Source organism: Tetrao urogallus, assembly GCF_951394365.1.
Source record: "Tetrao urogallus genome assembly, chromosome: Z".
NCBI classification, from domain to species: domain Eukaryota; kingdom Metazoa; phylum Chordata; class Aves; order Galliformes; family Phasianidae; genus Tetrao; species Tetrao urogallus.
Window position 1 is genome coordinate 24,603,863 of NC_136816.1, and position 20,529 is coordinate 24,624,391.

Consider the following 20,529-nt stretch of genomic DNA (forward strand, 5'->3'; position numbering starts at 1 on the left):
CAGGTAGTTCAATACAGAACAGACTTCTCTAATTCTCTGCTTATTTCTAGGAGCTAGACCCGCAAATTGGAGAGCAGTTGCTACAGCTCTGGGATCATACTACTTCAGCAGGAAAAAGCTCAACTGACAACGTAAAGTAATAAAATAGAAGTAGGCATTTCTTGTATTATTTGCTTTTTGTGATAGAGGAAAAGCTATCTATGTGCAATTTAGCTTGACAGCATTTGTCCTTGCAGCTGTTAAGAGATAAGAGAAGGTAATGTTTGCTAACTGCTTGCTTTTTTTTCCAGCCCTGGGTGTCAAAAATTACTTAAAGCCAGAAATGTGCCTACAGTAAGAAGATGAGGAAGAAGATGGTGCAACAAGGCCTGAAGGTGTTAGTGATGGTGTGCAGCTGGCACTGGAAGAGTAAAAGGAAATAAAGTGGACTGTAATATTTTTCATGTATTAACAAAAATCTTAACATTGTTCACCCGCCTGATTTCAAGTGAATTATTTTTTTCTAAAGTAAAATATTTAGCGTGTAGGTGATTTTCAGAAATAGGGTTAAATTAAGAACAAAATCTGCAATTGTGCTTACTGAGTTTTAAATGGCACAGCAAGTACAGTTTGAACTGTTGAAGTACACAGTTACGTTCAAAGCTTTTTCAGCATGAGTGGTAAAGAAACCAGTGTAATAATTGGTCTTCTGGGTTGTTGAAATTAAATAAATTTCCTTCACTGAAATGAATGAAAGATTTCCTTAAGTATTAGTTGACGTTCCATGTGAGAAATCAATATGTATTCATACAAACAATTGAGCAGCTGGAGAATATAGAAGTTCACTGAAATATGTAAATCAAAGGGAGTGTGAGACTCCTTTGAGAGTTGTCTTGCTTGATGTCTGCTCCCAGTTTGTAGTTTTACACCTTGTTAACGATGAGCGTAGTTTACTAAGTCTCAGTTGCGTGGTAATGGGTGAAAGTCTAGTAGGGCCCCACTGTGGGCATTCTTAGAAGGGGATTTGGGTTCATTAGAAAAATAACTGCCAGCACAGCTTTCTTTGATTACCGAGTTTCTCTTTACAGGTTAAGTTCTTGCTTTGTAAGATTAGTGTCAATTCACTCTATTTGCTGTCAGCACGATGTTTGTAGTTGATGTTAAAATAAACACAGAGCGTTTTCTGCCTCTGAGCCTGCTCTTTTGGTGTTGATGTCTACTGAAGTGTTCCTACAGAGTACAGAATGCTGCATTCATTCTTGCGTGCTGTGTAGTGTCTGCTATGCATACCCAGTTGGTGTTGACTTCACAAGTCTGCTTGGATGCTGGTAAAGCTAGTATTGCCTGACCGGGTGTTTCTGGAGGGCACGTATACAGTGAAGGTGTGAGTCTGTTGTCATGTTCTCCAGTACTGCTGGGCTGTAGCATGCAAAACCACGTGGACTTGTATTGCCTTGTACAGTATTTTGGAGTCCTGTGCACATGAGGGTTAGAACTGGATGGGTAGCAGGAGTGGGATGTGACTGGTCAACAGGCTGAGAATGTGTAAGATATTATTCTGTTAACGTCTGTGTCTCAAAGCTTGCTGGGGACACAGATGGACTCGTTCAAGTCCCGTGCAAGGATTGTGAAATCCTTTGTGTGAAGGACACAGATGAACAAAGTCCAGGCAAGTCCTGGGCAAAGGTTATGAGATCCTTTGTCTGGGGGACACAGATGGGCAAGGCCAGGGGCAACGAGAGCGAGATGAGCTGCAGCTAAATAGCTGTGAAGTGCTCCTTTGTGTGGACCTATCTCAGAATGATGGCCATCTCAGGGGGTACTCAATGACTCTTGCTCAAGGCCCATCCTTGTCACGTAGGCAGGAGAACAAGGAGGATAAAAGAGGAGCTGAAAACCATGAGGATAGGTGTCTGGCAACATGTTCCTCATGAAAAACGGAGGTTTCTGACAACAGATTCCTCATGAAGAATGGAGGATTTCTGGCAGCAGATTCCTCCTGAAGAAGAGGGATTCCTGACGATCAGATTCCTCGTGAGGTGATTCCTGCATACTGTCGAACTCCCCTGTGCTTGCTGCCTGAGTGCTGCTGCAGCTTCAAGGATTGGCTCCTCGACTTCTTCGTCTACCTGCTTGCTGCCCAAGGCCGGCCACTCTGCTTCTCGCCCCGTCCCCCTGCTGCGTCTGCCTGGGACCTTCAAACGCTGTGCAAGGGGACCGCTGCTGGATCCTGCTGGTGACTCTCCCCGCTTTACGCAACTCCTTCTTTTCCATCTTTTCTATCGCCCTTCTTCCCTTCCCCGTCTCCCTGATACGGTTTGGTAATAAACTGGATGGAACAACATATGAACCGTTGTTTCTTAATCTCACGCCGGGTACACAGATATTAAAAGAACCTCATCTCCCTCCTATAAATTGGAGCGAAACATTTTTATTGGCGTAGTTGGCAGGATACCCGCTGTGAGAGTGTTGTCCTTCCAGATATAGTTTGAAACTTTTTTTTTCTGTGTGTACCTCCTGGAGTTGCAAGGAGCGATAGTTTTGAAAATTTAGACGTGAGTCCTTCTCCAGGAAGACCGCTCCGTATTCTGAAACTTTACCTTTTATGTGTGTACCTCTCGGGGACGTATTTTGACTATTTGCATTTTGATTAATACGTGTGTGCCTCCTCGGGAAGACTTCTCTGGTTATTTGGTGACTGAAGTGCGAAACTTGAAGTGATATTTTGTGACTTAAACGTTTGTGCCTCTCCAAGAAGTTTTATTTACTCTATTGAAACCTAGAAAGTGTTGCTTTAGCTTCACGTTTTTTGTGCTCCCCCCAAAGAAAGGGAGGAGTGATTGGAGTATTTGCATTTGTTTAGGTGTGGTGTATCTCCCTGGGAGGAGCGGTAAGGAGTAACTGAGCTTTTGAACACGTGTACCTCCTCCTCCCTTAGTATAGATCTTTCATTGTATTAAGAAATGAGTAACAGTATTGCCAGTATGAAATGTGAAGATGTGTTATTTGACCTTTTAGAAAAGCATGGTGCTCGTCCCTCTTTGTCGGGGTGGACTGGGCACGCCAAAATTGGCATAATTTGCAGAGTGTTTCAGACCGCATTAGTGTCTTACAGAATGAGGCTCGTACGCGAGCTGGAAAAGGAAAGTCGTTTATTTGTGCCGTACTCGGGGCTGCTTTAAAAGCTGCCGTGGAGTTCCGAAATGAAAAGCATTCGGCAGAACTCCAAACCATAGAAGCATTACAGGAATCGGTTAGAGTTACACAAGAATTGGTAAAAACTCTGCAGAATCAAATAGTTAATCTCGAGGAACAATTAGAGAGAAACATAATTCGGCTTTGTTGCAGATGGCCTTCAAGGAACTGTTAACACGTAAAGATACTATCGATACTGTCACCCATAGTTTGCCTCAAGAAAAAACTTTTCCTCAGGAGGAACTACAAGAAATAAAGGAAAGACTAGACACATTAGAAACCCCAATAGCCCCATTACGTCCCTTGATAAAAACAGAATATACCTTCGATAACAGTGAGGATCTAGATCCTCAAATGAATGTTAAGGAAATTCCGTTCTCGGCCACCGAACTAGCAAAACTCAAAAAGGACTTTAGCCGCTCTCCAAAGGAATCAGAAACAGAATATGTATGGAGGGTGAGTCTCACTGGTGGCGACCAGATTCGGTTAACAGAAAAGGAAGCAGAAGGTTATTGGGGACCAGGAGTGTTTTTAACTACTGGTAACAATCGTGCTCCCTGGTCATTAACGCAAAGGGCTGCCTATTGGGCAGGTGGTCTCAACCCTTTAGAACAGGGAGACCCTCTTGCCATTACTGGAACAACTGGCCAATTAGTAGAGAGCGTTCAAAAGGCTGCTTGTCTCCAACTGATGTATGATAGAAAGCTGCAGCCACATCATGAATCGCCCATGATGATGCCCGTTGATCCTGAGAGAATGACCCCTTTAATTAGAGGGCTTCCAGAATCACTGAAACCCATAGGCATACAATTACAAGCAAGGATACAAGCCATGTCACAGGGAGAAAGAACCCGGGCAGTGTTAGAAGAAACTGTAACCCCCAACCATCTGCAGTCAGGATGCAAAGTATGGACATGGGGGGAGGTAGCCCAAGAGTTAATTAACTATGGAAGAAAATATGGGCTGGTGATTTCTTTTCCCAGTAAATCTGAGCCCAGAGGTGTAAGGCTTGTAGCAGCCAGTCTTGCCCCCAGGCCACCTTGCCCAAAGCTCAGTGGGTCTGGAAGGGTCTCATTGCCAGTAAAAACCGGTAGGCGGAATATCTTTCATAGACGTAATGGACTTTGGACTCTGGGCTGGAAAAAGGGTATTCCACGAAATTTGATGGATGGATTGACAACAGATAGGTTAGAGAAATTAGTTAACTGGTGGCCAGAACAAAAGCTCGAGAATCTCGAGGAAAGCAAAACCCCAGGTCCTAGGGCCTCTTTCAGAGAACCTGAAGGGCTATCCAAGCCATTAGAAAACTGATGCCTCCGCCCCTCCCAAGTGAGCGGGGTGGGGGTGGTGAAGGGTGGATGTATTAGAAAGCTCACAACAAAGGGAAACACTTATCGCCTGGGCCAGCCTGTGTCGATTGGCTCAGCTAACCTGAGGCTCGTTTCCCTAACCTTAACGGGATACCTTAACAAATATCCTTGGAAGGCCAAGGACACCGCGAAAAAGGAATATAAAATTAACACTTGCTGGATTGTTCCCTCATTTTTTTAACCATATTAACAAAGCCCAAAAAAAAGGGCAAGTCGGTGTCTCGTTTTATTTTTTCCGAATACTCCTATGGACCTTGACTGAACACAGAAAGGACTCTAATGTTTTGTGACAGAAATATTGAAAATTTGATCATGTTAGAATACTGAATATACCTCTTGATTACATTTTGTATTTTAGTTGCAAAAGTACTATGTTTTGTGTTGTTGTGGGTAGTAATGTTGTATCTCTATTTGTTATATTTATTTGTTATTGGTTATTGCCAAATGTATGGTTGTCTCTTTTCACTTTCTACTTTTTATTCATCATGTAACATTCGTGTCACCGCTCCCGAGGTGTCACCGAGTGGTGTCTGTGGCAAATTGATATTGTGTGTTGTTGCAACTCTTATGTTTGTACCGTGTATGATTCCATGTTTTACTCAATTTATACAACGTGTTACATCTTCCATGTATTTTGTAACTACTTCAACTGATGATGGACAAGTCCAACAGATCAGGGCAACATTTGTAACCAAGCCCAAGAACTCTTTTGTAGTAATTGTGTAACGATTATCTTCCCCTTCTCCCCCTCCTCCTTCCCCCTGCTTCTTTGCTGTCTTTTTATTTTCTCCCTTTTCTTTTCCTCACCACCGTGGAGGGTCACTTGTGCTTTATTTCAAGCAATATCTTTGAGCCACGGGGTGGTGTGAGAATCCTTCTTTGTTTTTTTGGCTCAAAGCTTGCTTCCTGAGGTTTTTCTTTTGTGATAAGACTCTGAGTGACTTGTCAAGGAGGCAAGTGCTGGGTGCTAACTGTGTGACAATCGATATAGCTTTGGGAACATTTGCAAGCCCCTTCCGCCAGAGCTGCTTGCTCTGTAGAAGAGCGGAAGAGAGTGCTCAGGAGTGTTCACTGGCGGAAGGTCTGGCCTGTGGCCAAACCGCTCCAGCTTGGTATGGGAGGCTGGGGGATGATACCATTGTATCCTGCGAAGGCAAGATGCAAGTTGGTGCCTCCCTGCTTCCTCTTATCTGCTGGCAAGGCCAGAATGATAAGAACTAAGGAGGTTCCTGCTGAGATCCCAGAGCCAGAAGCTGCCACCGCAAGGAGAACTGACTCAACCACCTTGGGTTTGATCTGTCACTCAAAGGAGAGCTGACTCGACCACTTTGGATTTGAGCTGTCACTCCAAAGATAGCTGACTCAACCACTTTGAAGCATTGAAAAAGGGCCATCATCACCATGGTCGTCGTCCTTCGTCGTCAATAGAACAACAATGCCCGATGACCCACCACTACTGAAGATCAAAGACTGAACTACGAACCTCGCTGGATCCATGGGGGTGACTATGTCCCTCTTGTTTCCTATAAAGACTCCTTGCCTCTTCTTTCCTATCTTTTCTATTGCCTTCCTCCCCTTCCCCGTTACCCTAATTCATAATAGTGTCTGTCCTCCCCTTCCCCCATTTCCCTAATTAAGATTTGTAATAAACTGGTAGGACCAACATTTGAACCGTTGCTTCTTAATCTCACGCCAGGTATATAGATAATAAAAGAACCTCCTCTCCCTCCTATAAATTGGAGCGAGACAGAGTGGTGCTGCTGTGGTGTGACAATAGAAATGACAGTCTGTCCGTGGAGTCTTGACATTTGTTTGGAAGTCACTGGTGCAGACGAAGCCGTTTTCTTCTTCCTGCCTGCCTGATAACCATGGTCATGCAGGTCTTCATGTGCCCAGGTATTGGAACTGGCCCAGTCTTAGTGGATCGCTGCACTTCCCTGTCTTTAGGATATAGGTGATCTTACTACTCATCTGTATTTATTCCTGTATCGTTATTCAGAGAGAATTACTTATCCCTGAAGATTTTGGTCTAGTAGATGTTACTGTAGTCCTTGGTACTTGGCAAGGCTGCCTTAAAAGTGTTGCAGTCCCAGCCTACAGTGAAGGTATTTTTTGGTAGGTTTGTTTTTTCCCACTTAGCATCCTTTGTTGTGGGTTCCCTTGTTGTTGTATTGTGTTGATACATGTAAGAAATTTCTTCAACCGTCAGCTAAATGGAGAAGTAGGAATTTACAGCTGTTTTTCTGAGCTGTAGGCATGGTTGATTATATCATCTTTCATTACTCAATAATTACCATTTAGAAGAGATACAACTTAAATTGTAGAGAAGTTGGTAATTATTTCATTCCCAAATAAAATTGGAGCTCAAGGAAGACCATACCAGAGATGAATAAATGGTTAGAGAGCAAAGCTTGGGAACTTGTCGTGAAGCAACTGAAGCCTTGAGAAGTCCTCTGTGTGCAGATACTTGCACTGATTTTTAAAAAAGGTTGCTTCTGATCTCCATAATTGTAAACTGAGCACTCTGTAATTGTAAGCATGTCACAGAGTTGTAGGGACTGGAAAGGACCACTGGAGATGATCTAATCCCACCCCCTGCTAAAGCAGGTTCCCTGCAGCAGGTTGCATGGTGAGGTGTGGAGATGTTCTTGAGTATCTCCAGAGGAGGAGATGACACAGCCACTTTGGATGGCCTGCTCCAGTGCTCTGTCACTCTCAGTGTAGAGAAGCTCGTCTCTGTGTTAGCATGGAACTTCCTCTGTTCTAGTTTGTGTCCGTTACCCCTTGTTCTTTTCCGTGGTGTGCAGTGATGGAATATGTATGTGTATATCCAAATAGATATATTTGAATTGTAAAATATCAGGAACATGTGGAATTCATTAGTATAATAAAAAGCTTGGAACTGAAACTGTCTTAAGTTTTTGATAGGGTACCGAGATAAACAATTATGCATCAACAGGTAAACAGCTTGCAGGAATACTTTATGGACGTCTTGTTTCCATTCCTCTCAATTGGCTTACCTAGTTGCAGCTTCTCTAACAACTGGAAGGCTCACCTTCTCTTTGTATTCAAAATCCAAATTTACATATTTATAGCATATTTACAGCATCTAGCACATCTTAGAGTAACTGATGTTTTGAACCGTTGTAGCACACTAATTTCTAAAGATGATTCACTATAGAGAATTACCAGGGCTATATTTTTAACAGTGATTTATTTCCTAATTGGTGAAGTTGTTGTTTCACTGATAGCACCCAGTACAGGAAGTAACGCGAAGTCTCCAGTTGTTTGCCATCTGATCTCCAGGTTCTCAGAGAAATCAGTCAGTTTTGCTCTTGTTATTGACCTAGTAACAAGAAAGAGGAGAGAATGAAAGATGCACAACTGGAGACGTCTGGAAATGCTGAAATGTGTGGGTGTTGTTTCTGTGTGCTGTACTCAAATCAAGAAATAAATCCAAAACTTTTTAGAAACATTTCTTGTGCATAACTAGAAGGAAATTGTGGAAGTTTCCTGCAGGATCTAATACAGTAGCACGGATAAATTTCCTAGCTAATAGTATGCATTATGTTTGAAGAAATCATTCCTTGTAGCAAAATTGCAGGTCCAGGTTTGAGCTGGTTAGTGGATAGAAACTGCAAGTGAAAGGAACTGTGATCTGCCCCAAATGACAAGACTGGGTATGGGGAAATCACTTGTGCTGAGAGCTAAGCTGAAACTGTGAGACACGGGCCTGGTAGCATTGGTGAGTTTGAGATCCATGGCCAGGAGTGTAAAGGTGCTTGCTAACCTGTATGCAAGTGAAGTACTGATTGTGGTGTGCTGTCTTTCAGGAAAAAAAGCCATGAAAAAAGCCAGGGCTATCATGTTGTCTGGGTGGTCATGTTATCTCTGACAGTCTGGAGGATGTATAGGTTATACATTATTATTTTATATATATATTTTTTATATTATAGGCTTGGGGGGTGAGTGGCTTGATGAGTGTGAAGAAGAGAAGGACCTGGGGGTGTTGGTTGATGGTCAGCTGAACTTGAGCCGACAGTGTGCTCAGGTGGACAAGAGGGCCGATGGCATCCTGGCCTGCATTAGAAACATTGTGGCCAGCAGGAGCAGGGAGGTGACACCCTCCAAGCTGCAAGAGCACATTGCTGGCTTGTGTTCCATTTTCCATCTGCCAGGACCTGCAGGTCATTCTCTACAGAGCTGCTCTCAAGGAGTTCTTCTCCCAGTCGGCACACATATGTGGGATTCCTCCGACCCAAGTGCAAAACCTTGCACTTTGCTGTGTTGAACCTCTCTAGGTTCACATGGGCCCACCTTTTGAGTTCGGTGATGTCCTTCCGGCTGGAATCCCTTCCTTCTGATGTGTCAACCGCACTGATGTATCAGCTTGGTGTCACTGGCAAACTTGCTGAGGGTGCCCTCGAGGCCATGGTCAGTGTAATTGGTGAAGATGCTGAAGAGTATGATGAAGGGTATGATTTGGTTGTTTGTTTTCTAAGAAATAGATTGAAATATAAAGAAGTGCATCAAGTGCCCAGAAATGTTGATTTTGAGTTTTTTAGAAAGTGTATCCATTTACATTGTTTATAAATAGCTTAGACAGACTGAATACATCTTCTGCAGCTTTTTCAAATTAAAGCATGCCTTACAAGCATTCGATCTTTATTGTTCTAGAATTTGGATAGTTCCTTGGCTTGGGTTGGCACGTTATTTGTTTAATGTTGCACAATCGTATGATGGAACTATATAGTGCCTAATGTGATGAGCATTGCTTCAGCGGGAGATTCACAAAATGTCCATTTTGTATGTCACTGAATTTTTTAATTCATTAACATGTAGCAGTTGTTTGAAACATAGAGTTCCAGGTCATGTTGGTAGTCACCTCCAGCAGTTCAGTGACGCTGCTTTTTTAAGCATTTGAGTTTGCCGTAGGTTACAGTTACAGGGCAGTTGACTGTGATATTTCAGGGCTGTGCTCTAGAGATCACACAGCTGAAATTGCCCAGGGAATATTGAGCTGTCCTGTCACTGCTTCTGGGATATGGTTGTCCTTTACACTTTTCCATTTTACCTTGTCAATACATGGCAGAAATGGGCTTCAGTTATATTTATCCCATCAGCTGTACCATAAAAACATACATTTCATGGATCATGAGCAAGAAAAGGAAGAAAAGAAGCCAGTGTTTAGAACCGGGAAGATTTTTTTTTTTCAGAGAACAGTCACTTTAAGCAAGCGTATTACTTGCACGTGGAGCTGTATCTGTGCTGTTTGATGAAACGTAAATCTGACAGCACTTTCATTATGTACCACAAATGTCTGTGACTCCAATTTTTAACTACTCTCTGACGGAGGCTTTAAAGCTTTGTGTATGTTATCTTTTGTCTTCTTGTGTTTTAAATATGTTTCCTACTTGTGTGAACTTATGGTGTCATTTTTGATACTATTTTTCTGTGCATGATATTCCTCTTTTACTTTCAGTGTGTAAGGTTTAAATGTACATCTGCATAACCAAATGTTACGTGTTAACGTGTTCTCATCCATCTGAGCAGCTGAGTGCCTGCCTTGTCTAAGCTTTTTGTGGACTAACCCTGACATTGTTGTCTCCTGCTGTTAAGTAGTGAGTTAGCAGTTTACAGCTCTGGAACTCCCAAATGCAAAATCAAAGAAGGTTTTGTATTTCTGCCTGAATGCTTATCATTTTAAGCTCGTGTTACCAACTTCTTTATTTCCTTGTCTGTAGTTGTATATTCTGGTAGGTTTCGTTTCATCACCTTTATGATGTGTGTCAGAAAATGCAATACGTAAGCACTTGCTTTGCCCCATCTGTAGCTCTTGAGTGAGATTCTGACTGAGCTTTGTGAGCCGTACCAAAAACTCCCCATCTCTCATATTACAGAGCAGCCGGAATTTTCAAATCCTGTGTCGTGCCAGTTGAGAACAAAAAATGTGATGGTAGGTTTTCAGAGATCAGGCAGCATTATGAACATGCGATCAGGTGCGTTTGTGTGCACAGAACGCCACTGACTGCGTTGTAGCAAAACTTTGCACTAAACCACACAAAGCATAAATGGAAGTAGAGGGGAGGGTGCCAGAGTGCAGTATTCTCTGACCAGAATCTTTTAGAAATTGCATGTCTGGAGGGTGATGTTCACAATTAAATGCACTGCTTACATGTTTAAATAAAAACAAGTACACCGATGCATATATTGTAATAAACAGGCAAGATTGTATTGGATATAAAATAGGGTTCATACGTTTCTGTAAACAGCCTGCTTTTGTGCTTGCATAAAATTGTGTAGAAACGAGAGCTTTTGAGGTAAGATGGGTGTTGCATTTTTTTCGTAATGGTGTGCATCTATTTTCTTGGCTTAAACAATTCATGCCCCTCACCTATGCTACTTCCTACATGGGAAAACAGTGATACCAACATTTAATAAATCATGGTGGTGTGCTTTTTTTTTTTTTTTTTTTTTTTTTTTTTTTTTCTCCTTGCACTGCAATGGTTTCAGTTATTTACATTGTAATTCAGTAGAAGTTCAGTCTATAGCTTCTATTTCACAATTCTAACAGCCCGGACAGTCCCTTTGAATGCATGCAGCATTACTGACAGTAAGTTCTTCTAGACTCCAATGGACTTAGTTCCAACAACTCTGATGTGGTTGCAATGTCTGCCACTCAGAAGCAAGGTGCTTATTGCACTGAATTTACCCTTGTCTACAACAGCTTCCTGAGGCTTAGAAGTTAACAGAATGAATGACTTCATTCTTTCTGGACCGGTATTAATATTTTAGTTTTCTGCAGGTAGCAGGGGGTTGGGTTAATAGTCTGTTTGTTCCACTGGTGGCATTACTTTATTACTGCCTTACTCTAAAATACTGTTCTGCAACTTGTTGTTTTGGAAAAGAATTCATATATTTGGTGAGGGGGAAATGCTGGAGAGTCTGTATTTTTCTTACCTGTTTTAATAGAAAGTCATTGTAAAGATCGTGAAGCGTTCTGAAGGTTTCAAGTCATCTCGGAAACATCCCCACAAGAGTTCAATACTGTGCTGCCTGTACACTGACTATTCTGTCCAATATGGTGTTGTAAATTCACTTACTTTTGGCCACTTCTCTGAGTTGTTTCTTCCTTAAATTAACTTGTAAACTTTTCCATTTATTATGCAGACCTAAATATGTGTGTAACTGTTTGTTCTTGTAACCAATTTCCAGCTGTCCCACTTTGTACTTCAGTAAAAACATCACTAAAATGGACATGTTTCAACTGTTGCTGCTCTGAGCTCTGGAATTGTACAGCACACTGTTCATAGGAAAACGTCCTAATTTTCCTCTGTTTTAAGCAGTTTATAATACCAAAAGGAAAACAAAATTGCAACAGAACAACATTTTATCAATTAGTACTGCCTGCTCATCATTTGGCATTTTTATTTCAAAAAAAATTGGAAATTATCGACTGTGCTTGGACAGGTAGGTGTTGAAGCTGCATATTTACATCCACAGAATGACTTGTTTATGCTCAGAAAGGCACAAATCTATCTGAGTAAAAATGAAACTGTATCTTATGTATGGTGAAGTCTAACTTAACAACTCTGAATACGTATTTCATTCTCAGATCAATCCTGAGGAATTACCTATTTTGCAGATAGTGAAACTGAGCTATAACATCAAATATAAAGCTATTCCTACTCTGCTAATTTCCGCCACAGTGCAATTAAACACCACTGCCAGTGCTACACCACTGCCTAGTTCTTACTACAGTATTGCCATTGATTCTGTCATCGGTTTGGTCAAACTGCTTAATTTCTGAATTAGATTTTACAAAATACGACTGTAACAAAAATGGGGAAAAGGCATTCCCAGTACAAGCGTGCTCGTTTAAAAGCCCATTCTGACAAAAACTGTACTGCCTTATCTACAGAGCATCAGTTGTTCCTGTAGATGGTGATTTGCTGTATGATCTTGAATAAGAGGTATAGTTGGTTTCAGGCTTTCTCACTTGTAATGCGTGGTTCTGCTCCGCCACTCGCGTGTATTTTGGTCATGAAATCAAAGACATGCACACACATTCCCACATCTTCCCTGCACCATCGCTCTCCATAGCTCACCTTCATATCCCCTGCTAAAGAACTGCCAACCTCACATCAGTGCTGGTTCACTGCCGTGACTCTAAGATGCATAAGGCGTGCATTGCTCCTCCCTTGGGGGTTTCTGTACCTCTTCCATAGGTTGTGCTTCTTGTGCTGAGAAACCACTGGTGGGAGTCACCAAGACAGGAGTCTTTGGATGCTGTAACATTCCATATTGTCATCTGCAATAAATGGGATATTCCTTTCAAGAGTTACACCTGAGCTTTTGAAATGAGTCCATAGAAGCGTATTTGCCTAAATCCCAGGCAAATATGTTTGGACTCTGACATTTTTTGACTACTTGGAAGACTCCATGTTTCTGAATGCATATTCCAAGCTTGGTGTTTTTTTTTAATCTCTGTGGGACTGTAATCCTAGTTCATATTTCTTCACTCTTACCTTTTTAGTTCAGAAAAATGTCCTGTATTTCCTTGAGATATTTAAGGGAGGTACTAATACGGCCTGGTTCTAGCTTGCATGGATAAACAATAGGGAAATGTGTTGCTGAGTGTTTGATCTGCTTTCCTCCACATCGTAACTGATATTAATCCTATTTAAATAATAGAGTGCTAGTTTGAAAGACTGAAATTTCAACTCAGATGAATGAATCCACTTTCAAAGCATGTGTCTTTATGAAGCCATTAGAAACAGTAAGTCAAGTTAGCTTCCCTCCTTTTCTTCTTCAGCGGGGTTTAGGATAAGCTTCTGTATTCTTTCGGGAATTCCTCAGCTCCCAAATGTGCTCTAACGTTTGAGGTACAGAACGATACTTTTTCACATCTGAGGTGACCGTCGTTATGCTAGACCAAGTTTTCATCTTCAAGGACCAGTGATGGCAGATGTAACTAAGTGTTTGAACTTGCCTTCTATTAGAACTTTCCTAGGTTCCCTCAATGTTGTATTTCAGGTAATGGCCAAAGAGGTAAAGTGCAAAATGGCTTTGGTGAGAATTGCAGAACCTTGTAACTGTGTTTTTTTTAAGTCTATGTCAACTACTTTGAACTCAGAGTTTTCCTGAGTTATTTCACTTATTTAGTGAAAAAAAAAAAAAAAAAAAAAAAAAAGGAAAAAAAAGCAACAGCAGGCTCTTTATTTCATAGCCTCTCATGTGTGCAGTGAGTTAGCTGGTTAGGGGTTACCCTTTGTGTGCCAGCCTGCCTTCAGTGCACTGGAGATATCTGATGCTGGGAATGTTCCAGAAGCAACAGTAATTTCAGTTGTGTTCAGTGCCAAGTCCTTCCCTTAATGATTCTTCCACATGACTTAGGGAGTAACAACTTCAGTAATGTTTCCAGGCAAGACACATCCTGTCCTAAGCTAGGGGAGAGCTGTCGTGTTGTGAGGCTGTTGAAGCCAGTAGTTTTTGAAAAGAGCTTAAGAAAACAATTCCATCTAGGGGGAAAAAAAAAAGAAAAAGATGAGGCTTAATGTTCAAGTGAAAAGAATACATGTGCTATTATCTAGAGTACTGTAATTCATTAACACAGTTGTGATGAAAGGAAGTAGTTATTCCCACATTATATGTGAGCAAACAGTAAGGGCTTGTCTGCACAGGGATGTTTTGCAGTTGTGCTATTGGCCAATGCACTGCTGTATTTAAGCAGCTGTAATTATGCTGGTAGAATTCCCCAAGTGAGACTACTTTGACAAAAAGCATGCCCTTTTCTGGTTTAAGGAGTGTTATTTTGGAAGCAATTTGAACTGAGCAAAACAAACAAACAAACAAACAAAAACAAAAACAAAAACCAAACAGCTTTTTGGTTTACTATGAAATAAGAGCAAGTACAAAGTTATACTGAGTTAACTGAGTCCTTTCATCCTGCATGGCTTTCTTGGATAAGCAAAACATAGATAGGTCAGTAGTGTGCTTTTGCCAGTATTCTTCCTGCCTGTTAGTACTGATTTACTTGTGCCTGCTCATATCATAGCTAGCTCTTCTGCTTAGTCTACAGAAGTTCTTTTGCGGAAGAGTTCAAACATACAACTGTAGCACAAAAGCAGCAGAGAGGAGATCAAATCTGACAGTGTTATTCTGACCTGTATTGCTTTTATTACAGGATGGATAATATTTACTTGCGTTAGTGTTCAGTGTTAAATTCCTGTTAACAACATCTTGCTGAAGTGAAAGATACGCATGTGGAAAGCTGTGCAGCTGAAGTCAAACCCCTGATATCATACTTATTTCCTGGAAGCTGTGAAGTCTACTACAGACTAAGCGAATTCTTTCTGATCAAGTGGGGCTGTAGAAAAAGTAGGGGTGAATAAAGAGGCAGTAATATGCAGTGGAAATTTTGTCTTAGTCTATTTTTCTGTATTCCCGTGGATATTTTGGTCATGTGGCTAGATGCAAATATTCTTTGCAATCTGGTATGATTGATTTTTTGCATGTCTTTGGTTAGAAGATGCAGATAATTTTTGATGATTTCTTGATGATATTAAAAACTATGTCAACAGAAAAACTGTGCAAGTTATAGATGAAGAGGCCCATGAGAACGTATTCCATGTGTCCACCACTGAAGAGTGCTCCCCCAGGTACTCATATTTTGTTATCCAATCTAGCTATGTGCTTCCCAAGTCACGGGTTATTGAACACTCCCCCTGGGAAGCCGTTATACAACTCTTCTAAATTTTGTTGTGAGGAGCCCCTTTTTGGAAATTTCATGCAAGTATTTTCAGTTTCACACCAGCTATCATTCTAGCCCTGTATTTTTTAAATCATCTTTAAACTTGCCTATTACATTTCTGTATTTTAATGTCCATAAGAGACTTGTGTTTTTTTTCTCTTGACAGAGTGAAACTAATTGTGAGTGAGCACTAGCCAAATGTTCAAGTTAATGACATTCAGCTTCAAAGCAGTTTCTCCCGGACAATCCTTCTTTCCCAGCCTTTAATCTGCTTTTGCCTCTCTCCTTCTTTCCACACTTGATATTGGTTAAACCGCATGACTGTTCAGAGAGGTCTAAATGCATCTAGTAGCACTTTATAATAGTAGGTTATTTCACTGTTCAGTTACGTAACCTTTGTTTTAGCTCCTTGCACTTTCCTGATAGTGAGGGGGTGAGGGGCATAAGTGGCTGGGAGGGGACAGAGCCCAGAGGCTGGCCCAGACAGGCCAAAGCAATGTCCAATACCGTGTGGCTCAACAACGAAAGCCGGGCCAAAGAAGGAAGAGGAGAACGAGCAGTGATGACATCTGTCTACCGAAGAAACCGTTAGGTGTGCTGAGCCTTTTGTTCCTTGACGTGGCCGAACATCTGCCTGCCTTTCAGTGGGAAGTAGTGAACAAACTTCCTGTTTCGATTTGCTAGCATGAGCAGCTTTTGCTTAAACTAGTAAGCTATCTTCATCTCAACCCATGAGTTCTTGCCCTTTTGTCTTTTGAACTGTCTTCCTCATTCTGCTGGAGAGTGTGAGCCAGTGGCTGGGTAGGGCTCAACTGCCTGCCCAGGTTAAAACACGACAACAACATAGAGAATATCTCATCTTTTGCTATCCAGCATATTTCAGTTTTCACTATTAATGTTTTTTTATCTTCTATTTTATCCTACAGGTAGCAGCTGGGATAAGTTTTGGCTTGTGATCACTTTTGTTTGGCATTTTTTACCACTATGTTGTTGGCAGGTTGAAAGGAGAGAGGATGGAAAGGCATGACGAAGGGAAGTCTCCTCGTTAATTTTGGATTACAAGAGTCAAGATTTTTGTGATCTTTTCTTTTTCAGAAGCTATGAAATACAATCTCTGTTAGCATCTAGCACTTGTCTTGTTACTCTTTTGCCAGTTTCTTGGCTTGTTTTGCTGGCCCACTGGTGAATATTTGAGGCTGCAGCCATTGAATATTCCGGGTCCTTTTAAGAAAAATTCTCAGGAAGCCTCCATTGCAGACATAAGAGAAAAGATGCCAAAATCTGTGTTGGAGAACTGCCTAAGCAAGCAGCTCTTGCTGGAAATGTAGCTTTGGGATTCTTCACATCTACCACACAAGTTACATCCTATAACCCCGCTCTGAGATAGAATTTTCAGACTAAAAGCTAAGGCAACAGTATTGTCTGGTAGCTGCAGTTTCGTGAGTGTTTGTGTCATCTTCCAGTTATATGAAGGTGCAAACACATGATTTTTGAAATTTGTTACTGCATGATTCTAGTTTGAAGAGTTGCTTGCTTGAAGATTAGAGCTGCCAGTTCAGTGGTTATAACTGATGCATTACCTTTGTAAATCAAAGTACTTTGGGGTGACTATTTTACCGATACCAGCAACCGATAATCATTTTAATTTGCATAAAAAATGACATGCATAAAATAAGATTCAGTCCTAATGCTATGAACCGTTTTTGCATGTCACGAATTTCACCTGTTAATTTTTGTGATAACTGCATGTGTAAAAGGAAGTTCCTTTTTTTTGTTGCCCATGAATCTGAGGCCTAGCCTGCTGCTGTAGGAAGCAGGGGCTTTTGTTGTCGTTACTGAAATTGTCAACAGGTGCCTAGATGCACGGTTTAATTCTAAACTCTGTTGTGCTTATTTCTGCTTATAAAAGCACTGCTGGAGAACAGCACTAACACTGAGCTGAAGATTCTGAGGAAAGTTTCCTGGAATGAGAGAACACAACCAGCTACTGTTGCTTACAAGTGAACTGCCTTTGTTTCAGAAAACGTATTTTACTTTCTCTTTTCTTCATTTTTTTATATCATTGTTAATACGCACAAGTATGGACGTCATTTATATGATGAAAATTTTCATTTGTTGTTTCTCGTTTCTCAAAGATCGTGCACACACATTTCCTTGGCTTGCCTTACCTTTTGCAGTTACTTCATCGGAGCTTTTCGTATTCGACTGCTGACATTAATCTAGCCAGAAATAGTTTAATGCTGATTATCATCAAAAGGGAAAACAGGGAATACTGCAAGGAATTTTTATTTCCTTTGTTCATTTGATTTTGTTGCTGTTGCTGAAGAGTGTAATTCAGATACTTGTTTTAGAGCCCCAGGACAATTGCAAGAAGATTTCTTTTTCATTTAACAGTGTCGGCATTTTTCAGGTTTTTCTTTACCCCCTGGATAAATGTAGCACTTGCCATGCCTTTTTCCTGCTTCGCCTTTTCTTTAGCTTTCCTAAATCAATAACCTTAATGGCAAGAAGGTGGCCAGGGAGAGAAAGTCATGGTTTTCTTCAATTAGTTATTGTTCATAAGTGGCTGTGTTTGTATAAAATCCTGTTTTGGACACAAGCAGCTTAGTGTTGTTGCTCTGTCTCAGTGACGGGTCTGTCTGTGTGCCTATCATCTTATTCAGTTCCAATTCTTATTTTGAGACTGAAGCCTTTAGTAAAGCAATTCTAATCCTGTCATATACACTGACCTTAAAATCAGTTGATGTTCTTTTCCACTAGCTCAGGGACTTAAGGGCATTTCACCATGACAAGAATAGCACTCTTTTCACTTCTTTTGTTCTAGCTTTCTTGAGTGAAACATAGAGGTTGTCCCTTTCTGAAAGATAAAAAATCTTACCACAGACCACCTTAATTGTTTTACAACAGCGGGAGCGGTAAATGAAGCTGGCTCTAGCAATCCATACATGTTGGGGGATGTTTGATAAAACCCATCTATGCAATTATAGCTATTGAAAAGCATTTCTTATGAGTTAGTTCAGTGTTCACAGTGATAAAATACACGGTGCTTGGCAGAAGACAGTGCTTTGGAGTTGAAAAGCTGTAAGGGACAAATGCCCGTGCAGATTTAGGTGAAGATGGAACATTGGCCGCCACCAGTGCTTCAGAAACTGCACACAGAGGGAGCTGCTGGGGACTAGATGCACTGACATGGTACCCCTGACAAATGTGTATCTGCAGCCTATGCTGCTCCAGCAAATAAATGTGCCAGGGATACATCAGTGTCTCTGTGTGGGATCTGGAGTACGAATAGTGGGTAGTATTAGCTTTGTGAGCTTGTGTTCAGGCTGTGCTCAGATTTCAGTCTTCAGTCTTTTCAGCTACAGCCTTTTCTTGAGATTTCATAAGCTATCAGCAATCTGTCCTGAGTTAAGGCTGAAAGTATTGCTTTCCTTGCAGGGAGCTGTTACAGTATTCTTGCTGTTTTCATTGTAGAAAATAAAGAGCAAGAAGCCAAACGTTTTGAAGTAAATGAAGTAAGTGATGCTGCTTTCAATTAAGCTTATAGATACGACCTAATCTTAATGGTCTTTTAACCATTTTAATGGTGCTTAGCCATGTAACTGGTGTTTTTTCTCTGAATAGATTCTGCCGTGTTTGCCTTCATGAAGCAGAATTTGTATTTCAGAGTTATGCAAGATGCAGGGACCACAGGATATTTCTAAATAAACCTCTTGTCCGTAGCACTGTAAACACTGAATTCAGGCCAGACTGCTCAGGGGTTTGGTGATGACTGGAAGCCTGTAAGGATGGGGAGTGGACAGCATCTGTGGGCAGGCCTTTCCACTGTGTGACAGTCCTCACTGGAGAAAGGTTGTTCTATGTAACCGTAGGAACCTTCTCTGTTTCAGTTTACTTCTGTTCTCTTTTCCTCTTGCTATGTACCCCAGCAGAGAGCTGGTTATATTTTCTTGATGACGTCTTCATATTCTCTGGCAGGCCAATACTTGATTCTCCGAAGCTGTGTCTTCTCCATTATGAACAAACTGAGTTCTCATAGCCTGTCCTCAACTGCTCCAGCCCCTCAACCGTCTTGTTGGCCCTTGGATAGACTTGTTCAAGTTGATTAATAATTCCTATGCACTGCGAGGCACAAAACTGAAGTGGGATAAGAAGAGACGAGCAAAGAGATATGGGTAATCACTTCTCTCTTTGTCAGCCTTCATGTTGTTTCAGTCCAGGATGCTGTTAGACTTCCATTATTGCTGTGATCTGCAGCTGACCCTTCCATGGCCAACTTTCCTCCAGGACTCCTAGATTCTGTTCTGCAGAGCTGTTCCCCAGCCAGTCCATCCCCAACAGGCTGCATTGCAGTGTTTATTTTTCACCGTCTGTCAGACGCTGCATCTGTCCATGTTGAATTTAATGACTAAGAGCAGTGCCAGCCCTGCTCTTAAGTGAAATAGAGCTTCGTTAAGATTACCAATAATGATAAAGAAAAATTGGGTTAAAGGAGGAGCAAAAGATAATAAATTTTTACGTGATAGCTATTCCATTAAAATATGGCAGTTTTCAGCCATTGTGCTGCAGTGTGGCAAGCAGATGTGAATGATAAAGAGAAAGGAAATGAATGTACCTTTTAAAACTGAATTTAGGACATAATTCTTGGCATCACATATGTGGGGGAGCTTCGCCTGGCAGCCATAAGCCGCCACAGCTGCTCGCTTGCTCCCTCATGGTCATGTCACCTGGGAAGAACACAGGGATGCCGCCCAGACTTGCAGACATGGGATCAGGAAAGCCAAGGCGCAGGCGGAACTGAACTTGGTGAGGGATGTGAAAAACAATAGGAAAACTTTCTACAGGTATATTGGCCAGAAGAGACAGGCCAAAGCGAGTGTACCTCCTTTGGTAAATGTAAAAGAGCTGGCTTCAAGAGACGAAGAGGAGGCTGAGTACTGAATAAGTTCTTTGCTTTGGTCTTCACTGCTGGCCAGGATTCCAGTATTTCTCATGTCCCTGAGCCCTGCATCCCTAAACCTCTAGGTGGGGACCAGGGCGGTAAATCCCCCCTCACTGTGAGGGCAGAGCAAGTCTGAGACCGCCTCATGAGACTGAACGTGTACAAGTCTATGGGGCCGGATGGCGTGCATCCCAGGGTTCTGAAGGAGCTGGCTGAGGTGGTTGCCGAGCCGCTGTCCATCATATTTGAAAAGTCGTGGCTGTCAGGTGAGGTCCCAGATGACTGGAGGA

General features: G+C 41.6%; 1 pseudogene across 1 annotated transcript in view; it reads left to right on the plus strand.

Moving 5' to 3' along the window:
* The window catches only part of LOC306956911 (3'-5' RNA helicase YTHDC2-like), a 39,757-nt pseudogene extending 36,596 nt beyond the window's left edge, over positions 1–3,161 (plus strand). The window contains exons 28-30 of the transcript in view: positions 51–136; positions 317–408; positions 2,998–3,161. The product of the transcript in view is annotated as a 3'-5' RNA helicase YTHDC2-like (transcript). The remainder of the gene's footprint in view (positions 1–50; positions 137–316; positions 409–2,997) is intronic.
* Positions 3,162–20,529: the final 17,368 nt, after the last annotated feature.